General features: G+C 44.7%; 1 protein-coding gene across 4 annotated transcripts in view; it reads right to left on the bottom strand.

The window, feature by feature from the left end:
• Positions 1 to 15599, bottom strand: part of NACC2 (NACC family member 2) — an 81217-nt gene that overhangs the window by 49247 nt on the left and 16371 nt on the right. Inside the window, exon 1 of one of the 4 annotated variants that reach the window (XM_061154298.1) lies at positions 7715 to 7984. The exons of 2 other annotated variants lie outside the window; for them this stretch is intronic. The gene's annotated coding sequence lies outside the window, so the exon portion shown is untranslated. Of the gene's footprint in view, positions 1 to 7714; positions 7985 to 15599 lie in introns of those variants that run through there. One more of the 4 variants, XM_061154303.1, reaches the window with a different exon arrangement.

Genomic DNA, 15599 nt, shown 5'->3' with positions numbered 1-15599 from the left:
CTCTGTGTGTGCACGTGTGAGTACATGTATGTGTCTGTTTGTGTGTGCAGGTGTGTAAGTACATGTGTGAATGTGCACATGTGTGTGTACGTGTATGTGTGTGTTTGTGTGTGTGCAGGCGTGTGAGTACACGTATGTGTGAGCATGTGTGTATGTGTGCATCAGTGTGAGACTGAGAGGCAGAAAGACACAGAGACATCCCCAGATCCCCCGGCCTGAGGTCACCCAGCGCATTCTGAGCTGTCACACAGAGGGGACAAGGCCCACCGGTCCCACCACGCTCCAGGATGGAACAGACCCTCCCCTGGGGGCTGGGGGCAGGAAGCGGCCCCAAGTGGCTCAGCCCCGCCCCAGCCCCGCCTGCTCCCCTGATGGCCCTGGAAGCCACGGCCATGCTCACATCCTGCCAGAGGCCAGGTGGTCTCCTGCTGCAGGGGTGGGGGCGGGCGGCTGGAAGTGGAGCGGGCCATGAGGTCCCCCCGCCTCTGGGACCACATAGGACCCTGCAACTGACATCCCCAGGTACTGGGAGCTCACCTCACTCGCTCTCATTCCGCCCTACAGAGCAAGAGGCTGATACTCATGGGGGTGGGCAGGCCCGGGAGGCGTCACCTCAGCCTGCAGGAGAGGCTGGAGGCAGCGAGAAGGGCAGAGGCCCTGCCGCACCTGCTCCTGTAAGACCACCCCAGCCCCCGGCCCAACGCCTCCCGGTCAGGAAAGGCCAGATGGTGAGGCTCTGCCAGCCCCGTGATGGGCAGGCAGCCGGGTGAGGGGCAAGCCCACGGGGACACGCGAACATCAATTTCAGGTGGACGACAGACTGTTCAGATGATTATCAAAAGCTTGGAAATTAAGCACAATGTCGAATGCTTGACCCTTCACCATCACAGGGGCCACCCAGGGGATTGTCCCAGGACAAGGACCCCCGCTGCCCAGGAGAATCACCCGCCTGCTTGTATTCCACCCAGGCTGTGTCCAGCTATGCGCACACTCGTTCATTTTCTTGTCCAGGAAAGATTTCAAAGACTTTTCTCCATAGAAAAGATACCCCTGGGCTTCCTGGTGGTTCAGTGGTAAAGAATCCACCTGCTAATAGCAGGAGACACGGGTTCGATCCCTGATCCAAGAGGATCCCACATACTGTGGAGCAACTCAGCATCTGTACAAGGATCCTGTCTACCATCTTTAAACAACTACACGTGACAGGTGCCCAGGTGGACTCACCTGCAGAAGCAGGTTGAGCGGGTTGCTGGCAAAGTCCCTCAGTCTGCCGGTGTCCTAGCGTGTGCTTTGGGCCACGTCCCTTTCCTGCATCAAGGACAGTGTTTGCTTCTGATTTGTGGCTGAAGCAGTGGCCTCCCTAGTCTCGAGGGAAGCCCTGTCCTCACGCTGAGGGCAGCGCTTTTTCCTACCTCTGAAAGGTGTCCAAGAATTACAGACTCTCTTAAAGAGCTGTATCCCTACTGGCTAATAGATAATGAGCAGTTTCATAAGCCAAATGTTTTCAGAATTCCTGGAACATAAAGAAACTTCTAGTATTTTAAAGAGGCTAGCGTGTAAGGTGGCGAAGGCAATGGCAACCCACTCCAGTCCTCTTGCCTGGAAAATCCCATGGACGGAGGAGCCTGGTAGGCTGCAGTCCATGGGCTCGCTAAGGGTCGGACACGACTGAGCAACTTCACTTTCACTTTTCACTTTCATGCACTGGAGAAGGAAATGGCAACCCACTCCAGTGTTCTTGCCTGGAGAATCCCAGGGACGGCGGAGCCTGGTGGGTACCATCTCTGTGGTCGCACAGAGTCGGACACAACTGAAGTGACTTAGCAGCAGCAGCAGCGTGTAAGGGGGAGGAGATACTTATCAGAGAAAGCACTAGCTCAAAAAGCTCTTCCATGTAATACCCCAAATTTCTGCAATCAAGGGGAATCCTGGGCAAATGAGACTGCTTTGATAATGGGTTAAAAAGATGACGATGTCTTTGCTCTGATTTATAAATCCAGTGCATATTTCATTTTCACGATCTGGATGTGTTTTTTCATGAGGGAAGTAGTTACTCTGAATTTCCTAAACTCCATATACTGTGTCAACCAGAGAAGCTAGCATCACTTCTACATGATGCTCAACATCACAAAAATCATAAAGTGATAAAGTCAACTACACTGCAGAATTCTGACAAACTGGTATCAAAGTTAGTTCTGAGTATGTAATACTGGAATAGTGCAGTGTTGCTTTAAAACCTCTGTCAGATAAAAACAACACCACCACAAAAACAAAACAAAACAAAACAGAAAAGAAACCCTCTGTCAGACAATCCTAACGTCTGTCATCTGAAAACGCCTGAGAGATAAACAACACATAAAAACACTCAGCACCTACAAAATATTCAGCCAGCTAGGAATGGGGGGACTCAATCTGATGGAGGATGTGTGAAAACCCTAAAAGTGACATCATACCCCAAGGTGAAACACTGGACATAAAGAACAAGCGAAGGAGGTCAGCATTGTACAAGCTCTAACATTCAGTGGAGAGAAATCAGGCAAGACAATGAAATAACAGACATATAGCTAGAAAGGGAAAAGAAAACCTATCTCAGTTCATAGACAACATGATCTTGTACAAAGAAAATGCTAAGGAATCAACCGAAAGACTATTAGAACTGAGAAACAGGTTCAGCAAGGTTGCAGGATATAAGGTCAATAGACGAAAATCAAATGCATTTGTATATACTTACAGTGAACAATCTGAAAATGAAATTCAGTAAGAAATGCCATACATAATGATACAAAAAAGCGTAAAATACTTACAAATAAATTTAACAGAAGTAGTATGAAACTTCTCTCATAGCTCAGTTGGTAAAGAATCTGCCTGCCTGAAGAATCTGCAGGAGACCCTGGTTCAATTCCTAGGTCAGGAAGATCCACTGGAGAAGGGATAGGCTACCCACTCCCGTATTCTTGGGCTTCCTTTGTGGCTCAGCTGGTAAAGAATCATCCTGCAATGCAGGAGACCTGGGTTCGACCCCTGGGTTGGAAAAACCCCCTGGAGAAGGGAAAAGCTACCCACTCCGGTATTCTGGCCTAGAGAATTCCATGAACTGTATAGACCATGGGGTTGCAAAGAGTTGGACATGACTGAGCAACTTTCACTTCACTTCAGTATAAAACTTATATTTTGAAAATTGCAAAACTTTGTTGAAAGAAACTACAGATTTAAATAAATGGAAAGGTATTCATGTTCATGGATTAGATGTAACATTGCTAAGATGAGAATACTACCCCAACTGATCGACAAAGTCAATGCACTCCTAATCAAAAGCCCAGCTGACATCTCTGTAGAAACTAACAAGTTAATTCTAAAATTGATACGGAAATGCAAGGGACCCAGAACAGCCAAAAAAATTTGTAAAGGAGGAACAACAAAGTTAGAGCACTCACACTTCCCAGTTTCAAAACTTTACTACAAAGCTACAGTAATCAGCAAAGTGTGGTGTCGGTATTGACATACAGATCAATGGAACAGAACTGAGAGTCTAGAAATAAACCCATGCGTCTATATCAAAACTTAACTTAAAACAAGTCACAGACCTAAATGTAAGAGTATAGCTAAAACTATAAAACACTTAAGGAAATACACGGGTAAATATTTCTGACAGTGGATTCTTAGATATGACACAAAAAGCCCAAGGAAGAAAAGAGATAAATTAGACTTCATAAAAATTAAAAAATTTTGTGGTTCAAAGAATACCATCAAGTAAGTGAAAAGACAAAGAATGGGAAGGGGTATCTGTAAGTCACATTTCTGACCAGTGACTTGTGTCTAGAATATATAAAGAACTGACAACTCAACAATTAAAAGACAAATAACTGAATTTTAAAATGGGCAAAGCATCTAAAGAGACATTTCTCCAAAGAAATACACAAACGTCCAATATGCACATGAAAAGATACTGAACATCATTAGCCATTACAGAAATGCAAATTAAAACCACAATGAAATAGCACTGCACACTCCCTGGAATGGCTATAATAAAAAAGGCAGATTAAAACTGTTGGTGACGATGTGGTGGGATTGTACAATGGCATAGCCATTTTTGGAAAACAGTCTGCCAGTTCTTCAAAAGGTTGAACACAGAGGTAACACATGGCCAAATAATTCCACTCCTAGGTATCTACCCAGAAGAGAATACATATGCTCATGCAAAAACATGTGCATGAACGCTTACAGCACCATTATTCACAACAGCCAAAAACTGGAAACAACACAAAACGTCCATCAGTGGAAAAATGGATAAACAAAATGTGGTCTCTCAATACGATGATATATTGCTCACCACGAAAAAGAATGAAGTAGTGATTCATGCTACAGCATGGGTGGACCTTAAAAAGATGATGGTGAGAAAACGAGACAAAAAAGGCTACATGTTACGTGATTCCATTTATATGAAATGTCCAGAACAGGCAATTTATAGAGACATAAAGTAGACCAGTGGCTGCCGAGAACTAGGGGCAGCAAAGGTTAGGGAGGGATGGAGGAAAGGAGAGTGACTGATGAAAGGACGGGGTTTCTTTCTGGAGTGATGAAGATGTTCTAAAATTGACCGTGATGATGGTTACACAACTCTTAACAGACTAGAAACCACTGAATTTTACATGGTATGGAATTATATCTCCATAGAGCTGTTACTAAAACACAGATACATCAAAATAAAATTTTATAAAACATTCAAGTGACCCACTGGAAGGCAAGAGAAAAAAAAACAGAGAAATAATCAAGAAACAAACAGGGTCAAACAGAGTAACAAACAGAATAAAAAAATAAAACAGTAGATTTAAGCCCTGACATAGCAATAATTCCATTAAATGTAAATGACATAAACAGACCAATTAAAAGACAGAGATTGAGCAGATTTTTTTTTTTTAGACTCAATAATGTGCTGTCAACAAGAAACTCACTTCAAATATAATGATAAAGGCAAGTTTAAAAAGTATATACAGGGACTTCTCTGGTGGTCCAGTGGTTAGGAATCCGCCTGGCAATGCAAAGGATCAATCCCCAGTTCAGGAAGATCCCACGTGTCTGGGGCAACTAACCCCATGTGCCACAATTGCTGAGCCCGTGCTTGAGAGCCTGAGCTCCACAACAAGAGAAGCCACTGCAATGAGACGCCCGTGCATCGCAATTAGAAAGTAGTCCGTACACAGCAAGGAAGACCCAGACAATCAAAAATAAATACCTTTGCGGTATACCTGAAACCACTACAACACTGATGTCAACTGTATTTCAATAAAACTTCAAAATATTAAAAAATAATAAGGGATAGAAAAAGACAAATCATGAAAACATAAAAGAAAACAAAGATGAGGAATTCCCTGGTGGTCCAGGGGTTTGCAGGGGGCACAAGTTTGATCCCTGATGGAGAACTAAGATCCCACACACTTTGTGGCAGGCCTCCCCCGGCACCTCCCCAAAAGAAAATAAAACAAAGATGCTGTATCAGTATCCAGTAAAACAGATTTCAGAACAAAGAAAATTGTCAGAGACACAGAGGGACATTTCACAGTGGTCAAGGGATTATTAATCTCTGAGACTACATAGCAATCTTATGTGTGTGCCAGACAACACAACAGCAAGATATATGAAGCGCAAACAGGTAGAACTGTGATAAAGAAAAAGACAAATTCACAATTAGAGTTGAGGACTTCAAAACTCACTTGAACAACTGATCATCAGATCAGCAAGAGTCGCTCAGTCGTGTCCGACTCTGCAACCCCACGGACTGTAGCCTGCCAGGTTCCTCCAACACAGACCTAGATAATTAATCCACAAAGATACAGAGAACTAAACATCAACTAATAGGATCTAATCAACATTTACAGACTATCCACCCCGAAACAGCAGAATAGACATTCTCTTCAAGTACCTAAGAAACTTACACCAAGATAGTCCATATTCTGGGCCAGGAAAAAAAACTTCAAGAAATTGAAAAGAACTGAAACCATACAGAATGTGTTCCCCAACTGCAACGGGCTTAAACAGGAAACCAATAACAGAAAAGTAATAGGGAAATCTCCAAACACTTGGAAACAAGCAACATTCCTCTAAGTCATCCATATGTCAGAGAGGAAGTCTCAAGGAAATCAAATTAAAAGAAAATGAAAATATAATATACCAAAACTTGTGGGACACCACGTAAGAACTATGAGGAGAATTTATAGCACTGAGTTCGTGTACTAGAAAGAAGGAAAAGTTTGAAATCTATAAGCTCTCATCTCAAGAACTCACAAAAAGAACAAACAAACCCAAAACAGGCAGAAGGAAGAAAAACAATGATAAAAATAGAAATCAATGAAACGGAAAACAGAAAATCAATAGGGGGAGAAAAAAAATCAATGAAATGAAGCGCTGGTTCTCCGAAAAGATCAATCAAATTGGAAAGCCTCTAGCAAGACTGACAAAGAAAAAAGGAAAAAAGACAAATCACTAACATAAGAAATGTTTCAGGTGATATCATTACAGACCGTGCAGATGTCAAAAGAATAATAATGTAATAATAGGGACAACTTTAACACATAAACTTGACAATCTAAATTAAATGAACCAATTCTTAAGGGGGGCTGGGGCAACTACCACAGTGAAACAGAGCATTCAAATAGCCTTATTACTATTTGAAAAATCAAAATTTTAATTTAAAAACTCTCAAAAAAGCAATCTCTAAGCCCAGATTCCTGGAGAATTCTACCAAGCATTTAAAGGAGAATTAGCATCACACATACAATCTTTTCCAGAAAATAGAGAAAGGAGGTTTCCAATTCATTTTATGAATTACCCTGATACCAAAACCAAACTCTGTACAAAGAAAGAAAACTACTGACCAGTGTCCTTTGTGATACAGATGCAAAGTGAAAGTGAAGTCGCTCAGTCGTGTCCGACTCTTTGTGACCCCATGGACTACACAGTCCATGGAATCCTCCAGGCCAGAATACTGGAGTGGGTAGCCTTTCCCTTCTCCAGTGGATCTCCCTGACCCAGGAATCAAACCAGGGTCTCCTGCATTGCAGGTGGATTCTTTACCAACTGAGCTATGAGGGAAGCCCTCCTCAACAAAATATTAACAAAGAGACATTAGCAACATGTAAGAGGAATTATATACCACAATCAAATGGGATTTATTCCAGGGATGTGAACTGGTTCAATATCTGAAAATCAGTGAAAGCACATGAAAATGTCCTTCAACGCAGAAGAAAGCTGTGAAAATACTCAACATCCGTGATAAAACTCTCCCAGAGAACTTCCTGAACTCGGTACTGAGCATCTACAAAAATCTCACAGTTGACGCTTTCTCCTCAAGATGGGGAACACAGCAAGGACGACTGCTCACCACGCTTACTCAACACAGTGGGATGAGGCAAGAAAACGCACACAGATTGGAAGGAAGAAATAACCTTGTCCCTGTTTGCAGATGACAGGGATGTCTTGGTAGACAATCCCAGGGAATCTACCAAAAACTCCTAGAACAAATAAGTGAGACTATCAAGGTCACAGGATATGCGATAAATTGCAATTCCATGTACTAGCAATTACTAAAATTAAGAATGCAATACCACCTACAATCACACACAGAAAAATATACAGACACGTAAATCTAACAAAACACGTACAGGACTTAGATGCTGAAAACGACAAATTCCTGATGAAAGAAATCTAGTCTACATACCATTTTCACGGACTGAAAGACTCAACACAGTAAAGATGTCAGCTCTCCCCAAATTGATATCACAATTCTTCTTCTTTAACACAATCCTTTTCAAAATCTGAGCAAGGTTTTCTGTAACCATAGACAAGATAATTCTAAAATTCATATAGAAACGCAACAGAAGTGGAATAGCTAAGACCATTTTGGAAAATAATTACGTGGGAGGAATCAGTCTACCTGATTTTAAGACTTACTATGTAGCTACAGTGATCAAGACTGTAAGAGGAGAGACAGGCCAACAAACAGAAAAGAGAAACCCCAAGACAGACCCACAAATATGCCCCACTGACGTGTTACAAAGACGCAGACCAATCGGTGACGGACAGACAGCCTCTCGGCAAGCGGTGGCAGAGCAACCCCACACCCAGAGGTAGAAAAAAAAAAAGTGACCCTCAACCTAAACCTCACACTGACACAAAATTAACCCAGAGCGGGTCAGAGCCTAAATGTATGACTTAAAACCAGAGGGAAGCACAGGGGAGTATCTCTGGGATCCGGGGCAATGCAAACACTTTTTCTGTGAGGAAAGACTGATAAGCTTGGCTACTTTATCCAAAGTTAAAACTTCTGCTGGAACCTCTCATTGCAACAAAATGTTTAAAAAAAAAAACAAAACAATATGGAGCAAGAGGAGGACGCACACTCTCACTACTTCTCTTCAGCATAGTATTGGAAGTCCTAGCCACAGCAGTCAAGACAAGAAAAATAAATAAAAGGCATCAAAACTGGAAGGACGGAGGTAAAACTGTCATTATATGCAGATAACATGATACAACACACGGTTTTCCATAAAGAAAATCCTAAGACTCCACACAGAAAGTGCTAGAAATGATAAATTCAGCAAGGTAGCAGGATATAAGATTAAAATACAGAAATCTGTTGCATTTCTTTATACTGACAATGTAGTATCAGAAAGGGAAAGTAAAAAAAAAAAAAAATCACTTTATAAATTGCATCCAAAAAATAATACTTAGGAATAAACCTGATCAAGAAAATGAAACACTCACCAGTTAAGAACTGTAAAACACTGATACAGGAAATCAAAGATGATTCAAAGAAATGGAAAAATATCCCATGCTCTTGGATTTGAAGAATTAATATTGTTAAAATGGTCATATTAAAAAAAAAAATGGCCATACTATCCAATCTACAGATTTAATGTGATTCCTATCAAATCACCCATGATATTTTTCATGAAACTAGAAGAAATAATCCTACAATTTATATGGAAACATAAAAGACCCAGAATTGCCAACGCAGTCCTGAGGAAAAAGAACAAAGCTGGAGGCATAACCCTTGCAGACTTCAGACAATACTACAAAGCAATAGCAATCAAATAAGCTCAAATAGTAATCAAATAATCAATAAGCTCAGTTGGTAAAGAATCTGCCTGCAATGCAGGAGACCCAGGTTTGACACCTGGGTCCAGGAGATTCCCCTGGAGAAGGAAATGGTAACCCACTCCAGTATTCTCGCCTGGAAAATCCCATGGACAGAGGAGCCTGGCGGGCTATACAGTCCATGGGGTTGCAAGAGCTGGACATGACTTAGCAACTAAACCACCACAGTCAATTAATCTATGACAAAGGAGACAGGAATGTACAATGGGGAAAAAAAAGAATGTAAAATGGGAAAAAGACAGTGTCTTCAATAAGAGGTGCTGGGAAAGCTGGATGTGCCTGCAAGCTCAGTCACTCAGTTATGTCAGACTCTTTGCGACCCCATGGACTGTAGCCTGCCAGGCTTCTCTTTCCATGAGGTGCTCCAGGCAAGAATGCTGGAGTGGGTTGTCATTTTCTCCTCCAGGGGATCTTCCCGACCCAGGGGTTGAACCCAGGTGTCCTGCATTTTCTGTACTGCAGGTGAATCCTTTACCACTGAGCCACCTGGGAAGCCCAGAAAGCTGGACAGCCTCATGTAAATCAGTGAAGTTAGAACATGCTCACATCATATACAAAATATAAGGCACAGAGGAGGACATAGGCAGAACATTCTCTGACATAAATCATAGCCATATTTTATTATGTCAGTCTGTCCATAAAAACAAAAATAAGCAAATGGGACCTAATCAAATTCAAAAGTTTTTGCACAGCAAAAGAAACCATAAACAAAATGAAAAGACAACCTACAGAATGGGAGAAAACATTTGCAAATGATGCTACCTACAAGGGGTTAAGTTTCAAAATCTACAAACAGTTCATATAACTCAGTAACAACAACAACAAAAAGGAACAATCAAAAAGTGGGCAGAGGACCCAGGTAGGCATTTTTCAAAGAAGACATACAGATGGCGAACAGACACAAGAAAAGAAGCTCAACATCACTAACTATGAGCAATGCAAATCAAAGCTACAAGGAGGTATCAGCTCACACCAGTCAGAATCAGTTCAGTTCAGTTCAGTTGCTCAGTCATGTCTGACTCTCTGAGACCCCATAGACTGCAGCACGCCAGGCTTCCCTGTTCATCACCAACTCCTGGACCTTGCTCAAACCCAAGTCCATCGAGTCAGTGATGCCATCCAACCATCTCATCCTGTCACCCCCTTCTCCTTCTGCCCTCAGTCTCTCCCAGCATCAGGGTCTTTTCCAATGAGTCGGTTCTTCGCAACAGGTGGCCAAAGTTTCGGAGTTTCAGCTTCAGCATCAGTCCTTCCAATGAACACCCAGGACTGATCTCCTTTAGGATGAACTGGTTTGATCTCCTTGCAGTCCACTAGTCTCCAGTCAGAATGGCTATCATCAAAAAATCTACAAACGAATCTGGAGAGGGTGTGGAGAAAAGGAAACCCCGTTACACCACTGGTGCAAATGTAAACTGGTATAGTCAATGATGGAAAACAGCATGGAAGTTTCTTTAAAAACTAAAAATAAGAGTTTCCACGTGCTCCAGCAAGCCCACTCCTGGGCATATACCCAGACAAAACTCGAAAAGATACGTGCCCCCCAATGTTCACAGAAGCACGATGTACAACAGCCAAGACACGGAATCAACCTAAATGTGCATTGACAGAGGACTGGATAGAGAAGATGCGGTGCAGACACACATGGAACACCGCTCAGCCATGGAAAGAAAGAAAGAATGTTCATCTGCAGCCACACGGATGGACCGAGAGCTGATCAGACCAAGCGAAGTCAGTCACTCAGAGAAAGACGATGTGATGTGATATCACTTATATGCGGAATCTAAAGTATGATATAAATAAACTTATTTATAAACCAGAAAGAGACTCACCAAGAAAAGACTTGTGGTTGCCAAGACGGAGGGGGTCTGGGGAGGGTTGGATTGGGAGTATGGAACCAGCAAACACAAACTACTATATACAAAATAGATAAATGCCAAGTCCTACTGCATAGCACAGGGGACTATATTCAGTATCTTATAATAAACCATAATGGGAAAGAATCTGACAAAAGAATATAGTACAGTATCTTATAACAAACCACAATGGAAGAATAATATACATAACACTGTGCTATACATCAGGAGCTAACACAATCTCATAAATCAACGTATACTTCAATTAAAGAAAAATCAGAGAAGAACATTGATAACATGAAAAAACTATATTATGTTACATGAAGACATCAAAGTGTAAAACCAAATGCATGCTCAGAACCCAGTTTTTAAAATAAATGGTACACATATACACACCCTTGGACAGCTAGGAGATCAAACCAGTCCATCCTAAAGGAAATCAGTCCTGAATATTCATTGGAAGGATTGACGCGGAAGCTGAAACTCCAAAACTTTGGCCACCTGATGCGAAGAGCTGACTCATTGGAAAAGACCCTGATGCTTGGGAAAGACTGAGGGCAGAAGGAGAAGGGGGTGACAGAGAGTGAGATGGCTGGATGGCATCACTGACTCAAGGGACATGAGTCTGAGCAAACTCCAGGAGATAGTGAAGGACCGGGAAGCCTGCCGTGTTGCAGTCCACAGGGTCACAAAGAGTCAGACATGACTTAAGTTACTGAACAACAACGATACATACACATGTGCTGGAAAAAAAATTAAAAATTGGCTAAAGTCATGGATGAAAGTGAAAAGTAAAAGTGTCAGTCGCTCAGGCATGTCTGTTTCTCTGTGACCTCATGAACTGCAGTTTGCCAGGCTCCTCTGTCCATGGAATTCTCCAGACAAGAACACTGGAGGGGGTTGCCATTCCCTTCTCCAGGGGATCTTCCCAAACCGGGGATCAACCCTGAGTCTCCGGCATTGCGGGCAGATTCTTTACTGTCTGAGCCACCAGCGATGGACACATCTCATGAAAGAGGACACACAGATGACAAATTAGCACAAGAGAGCTGTCCACCACCTTTAGCCATCCCGGTAATGCAAATCACTACAACGAGACGCACTACAGGCCGATCAGAAGGACTCAAATGAAAAACAGACACGCCAAACGCTGGCAAGGGGGGGGCGGGGAGCGAGAAGGACCGCTTAATGAAACACAGACGGGAGCAGCTGGTGACTGTCACAGCCAGAGAGGGGCGGAGGCAGGAGGCGTGGGTGGCCACGAAAGGGCAGCCCAGGGGTCCCCACAAAGGGCCCACTGCGTCTCTCGGCTGTCTTTCTTCATACCAACTTTATCAAGATAAGACTCCATCAAGCAAGACTCCATCACAGGGATGGACCACTTCTGTTCACCCATTCTGTACTATTCACAAAAAAGCATGGGAATCTATAATAATCTCAAAATACAAAGCTAAAGACAAAGCAGGAACTGTGTGGTCTAGCAACTTAAAATTCCCCAGGTCCTCATTCACCCTAACACCCTATGCGAGCGTGCTAAGTCCAACTCTTGGCGACCCCATGGACTGTAGCCCGCCAGGCTCTTCTGTCCATGGGTTCTCCAGGCAAGAAGACTGGAGTGAGTTGCCATGCCCTCCTCCAGGGGATCTTCCCGCCCCAGGACTGAACACGTCTAATGTGGCTCCCGCACTGCAGGCAGAATCCTTACCTCTGAGCCAGCAGTGAACACCCCATACTGACATTAAATTGAATTAACTACTCATGTTTAAATAGCTGGATAATGTGTAAGTATAGGATCCAAACCCTGGTCAGTAAGCCGGGCTTTAAGACACACTCGGCTTCTTACATGTGTTCATCAGATCCCATGCCCCTATAACAAGATGTGAGAGGCACGTGTGTGTGTGCATGCATGTGTGTGTGTGTTGGGGGGGTGCTGACAGGCGTGCTCTGGGTTTGCCCAATGTGCTCAGACGTTTGTGCAAGACACGCAGGTCCCCATATGTCCCTCCCATCACCTGCAGCCCTCTCAGTCAGGAAGAGTTGAAAGGTGCAACTTGGGACTTCCCTGGTGGTCCAACGGCTAAGACTCTGCTCTCCCAGTGCGGGGGGGCCTGGGTTCCAACCCTGGTCAGGGAACAAGAGCCCACATGCTGTACCTAAGAGTTTGCATGAAGCAATTAGGACCCAGCGCGGCCAAATAAGTGAATAATTAAACTTTTTTCTTTTTTAAGGGGGCTACTAGCAGGCACTTCTCCGGTGGCTCAGACAGTAAAGCGTCTGCCTGCAATGTGGGAGACCCGGATTCGATCCCTGGGTTGGGAAGATCCCGTGGAGAAGGAAATGGCAACCCACTCCAGTACTCTTGCCTGGAAAATCCTATGGACGGAGGAGCCTGGTAGGCTACAGTCCATGGGGTCGCAAAGAGTCGGACACAACTGAGCGACTTCTCTAGCAGGCACTTCAGTGGCCAAGAAGCTGGGGGCACATTGAAGGGTGTGTCATTCTGCCCGAAAGTGAAATGTCTGGTTGCTCCAGCAAGTGAAAGGGGACAGATAAAAACTAGGATGAGTTCAGGGAGTGCTGTGGGAGGTCCACAGAGAATAACATTTCCCTGCATTTATAATGCCCAGGTGGCTCAGATGGTGAAGAATCTGCCTGCAATGGCAGAAGACCTGGGTTTGATCTCTGGGTCAGGAAGATCCCCTGGAGAAGGAAATGGCAACCCTCCAGCATTCTTGCCTGGGAAATCCCACGGACAGAGGAGCCTGGTGGGCTATAAGTCCATGGGGTCGCAAAGAGTCGGACACGACTGAGTGACTCACACACACATAACACCTGGACAGGATGAGGCTGAAAAGAAGCCATGAATTGTTAAAGTCCGGGCGTGATCTGCTTGGCTTTGACGGGCTTATTCGTAAGTGTTGAGTGAAAATGGCAGCTGGTGCTGGTGTGTAGGGCCTACCACCCTGCAAGACGAGGTGATGGAGGGTTCACTGCCACCCTGCAAGATGAGGTGATGGGGGGGTTCACTGCCACCCTGCAAGATGAGGTGACCGGGGCCGGGCAGGGGGTGTTCACCGCCACCCCGACGGCTGGTCCAAGTCACCCCAGCGTAACTTTCAGTACTTTGCACCAGCCACGACATTTTTAAAAAATTAACAAGCTCCACTCCCAAAGCACTTAGGGTTCCTTACAAAGGTGTTATGATTTCAAACATTATTTTTCTAAATGTATCATCCTTTCAATTAATAGGCAGCTAGGCTAAAGCCACGCATTGTCCCACTTGATCTAATATCCACGTCTCTTCTGATAACGATACCGACTTCACTTTCCCCAAATCAGACCCTGAAATAAATGAAGTCAGATTTTACGTCTGACTGTTCCCTGCAGTCTCCCAGAGTCCGTCACAAGCATCTGTTTTCAGCCGATGAACAGGGGAATGCTTGACGTGGTATGCCCTGTGATTCTCAGTCCACAGGAAGAAGTGCACAGAAGAGGCATCGAGTCCAGAGCGATCATCCCGGGCTCAGCTCGGCCCAACGAGAGCCACCTACGGGAACAGAATCCTCACGTTCCCTTCCAGGAGCTCCATGCCAGTGTCTGTCCCCACTGTCCCCTTACGCTCTTACTCAGGGAAACAGCGACCAAAGCCTCACATTATGGTTCCGCTCAGCGCCCATGCAGAGTGTCCCTTCCCTGAGGCTGACCCTGCTGGCTGCCCCGTGAGAGGAGCTAGTCCCATCCAATCATCCACAGGTAGCTTCTGCCCCCTGGAAGCTGCAGGCCAGAAGAGGGTTGTCCACAAAATGATGCGTGCCTGCTGTCATCTCCCACAGAGGCGCCCTGCACCGGCTCACCCTTAGACAACCATCACCCCACTAGCGAAGCAGGAGGTCTCCAGACATCGTGAGGTCCACGAGGGACGGGCTGCTGACCAAGATCCGCAGTGACCGAGTCCTAATGCGGGGCTGGTCTGGGAATCTTGGGGAAGAAAACCCTCCTCTTCTGCCCCAATGCAGCTGAGGCCCTCCATGAAGCAGATTCACTTCTACAGACTACACAGAACGTTCTGGACAGTGTGTGCCCTCTCCCCGAGGCTTCAGAATTCAGAAACAAATACTTTTCCAGAGTCCCTTTACCTTTCATGGCAATGTAGCTCTTGGCAGCGGTTCCATGGGAATCTGGCCTCTCTCACTCCCTGATGGAGCTGGGCGGCTGAGCCTAACCCGAAGGCCACCACTGGCAACATGCATGGGCTCCCAAGCTCCAGGATGGGGCTGGGAGGGCTGGCGTTCACTAAGAACAAAAACCCACCTCTGCAGTGAGCGAGGTTCCAGGATGGGGTTGGGGGCTGGCGTTCACTAAGAACAAAAACCCACCTCTGCAGTGAGCGAGGTTCCTGAAAATGGATCAGAGCTTCTTTGTGAAATGCAGAGAAACCGAGCAGCTTCAGTGGTTGCCCAGAGCCCAATCACTCGGGGGCTCCTCTTAACCACAGCGTGTTATGAATCAGAACACGAAACCTACTTCTAAAAACTGTACTTGGAAATGATGATCACAAAGGGAAGCCGAACAATTGTCAAAAACTTGGAA

This window comes from Dama dama, chromosome 11 (genome assembly GCF_033118175.1).
Source record: "Dama dama isolate Ldn47 chromosome 11, ASM3311817v1, whole genome shotgun sequence".
Taxonomy (NCBI): domain Eukaryota; kingdom Metazoa; phylum Chordata; class Mammalia; order Artiodactyla; family Cervidae; genus Dama; species Dama dama.
The sequence above is the reverse complement of the archived record's forward strand: the minus strand, read 5'-3'. Positions and strand labels throughout refer to the sequence as shown.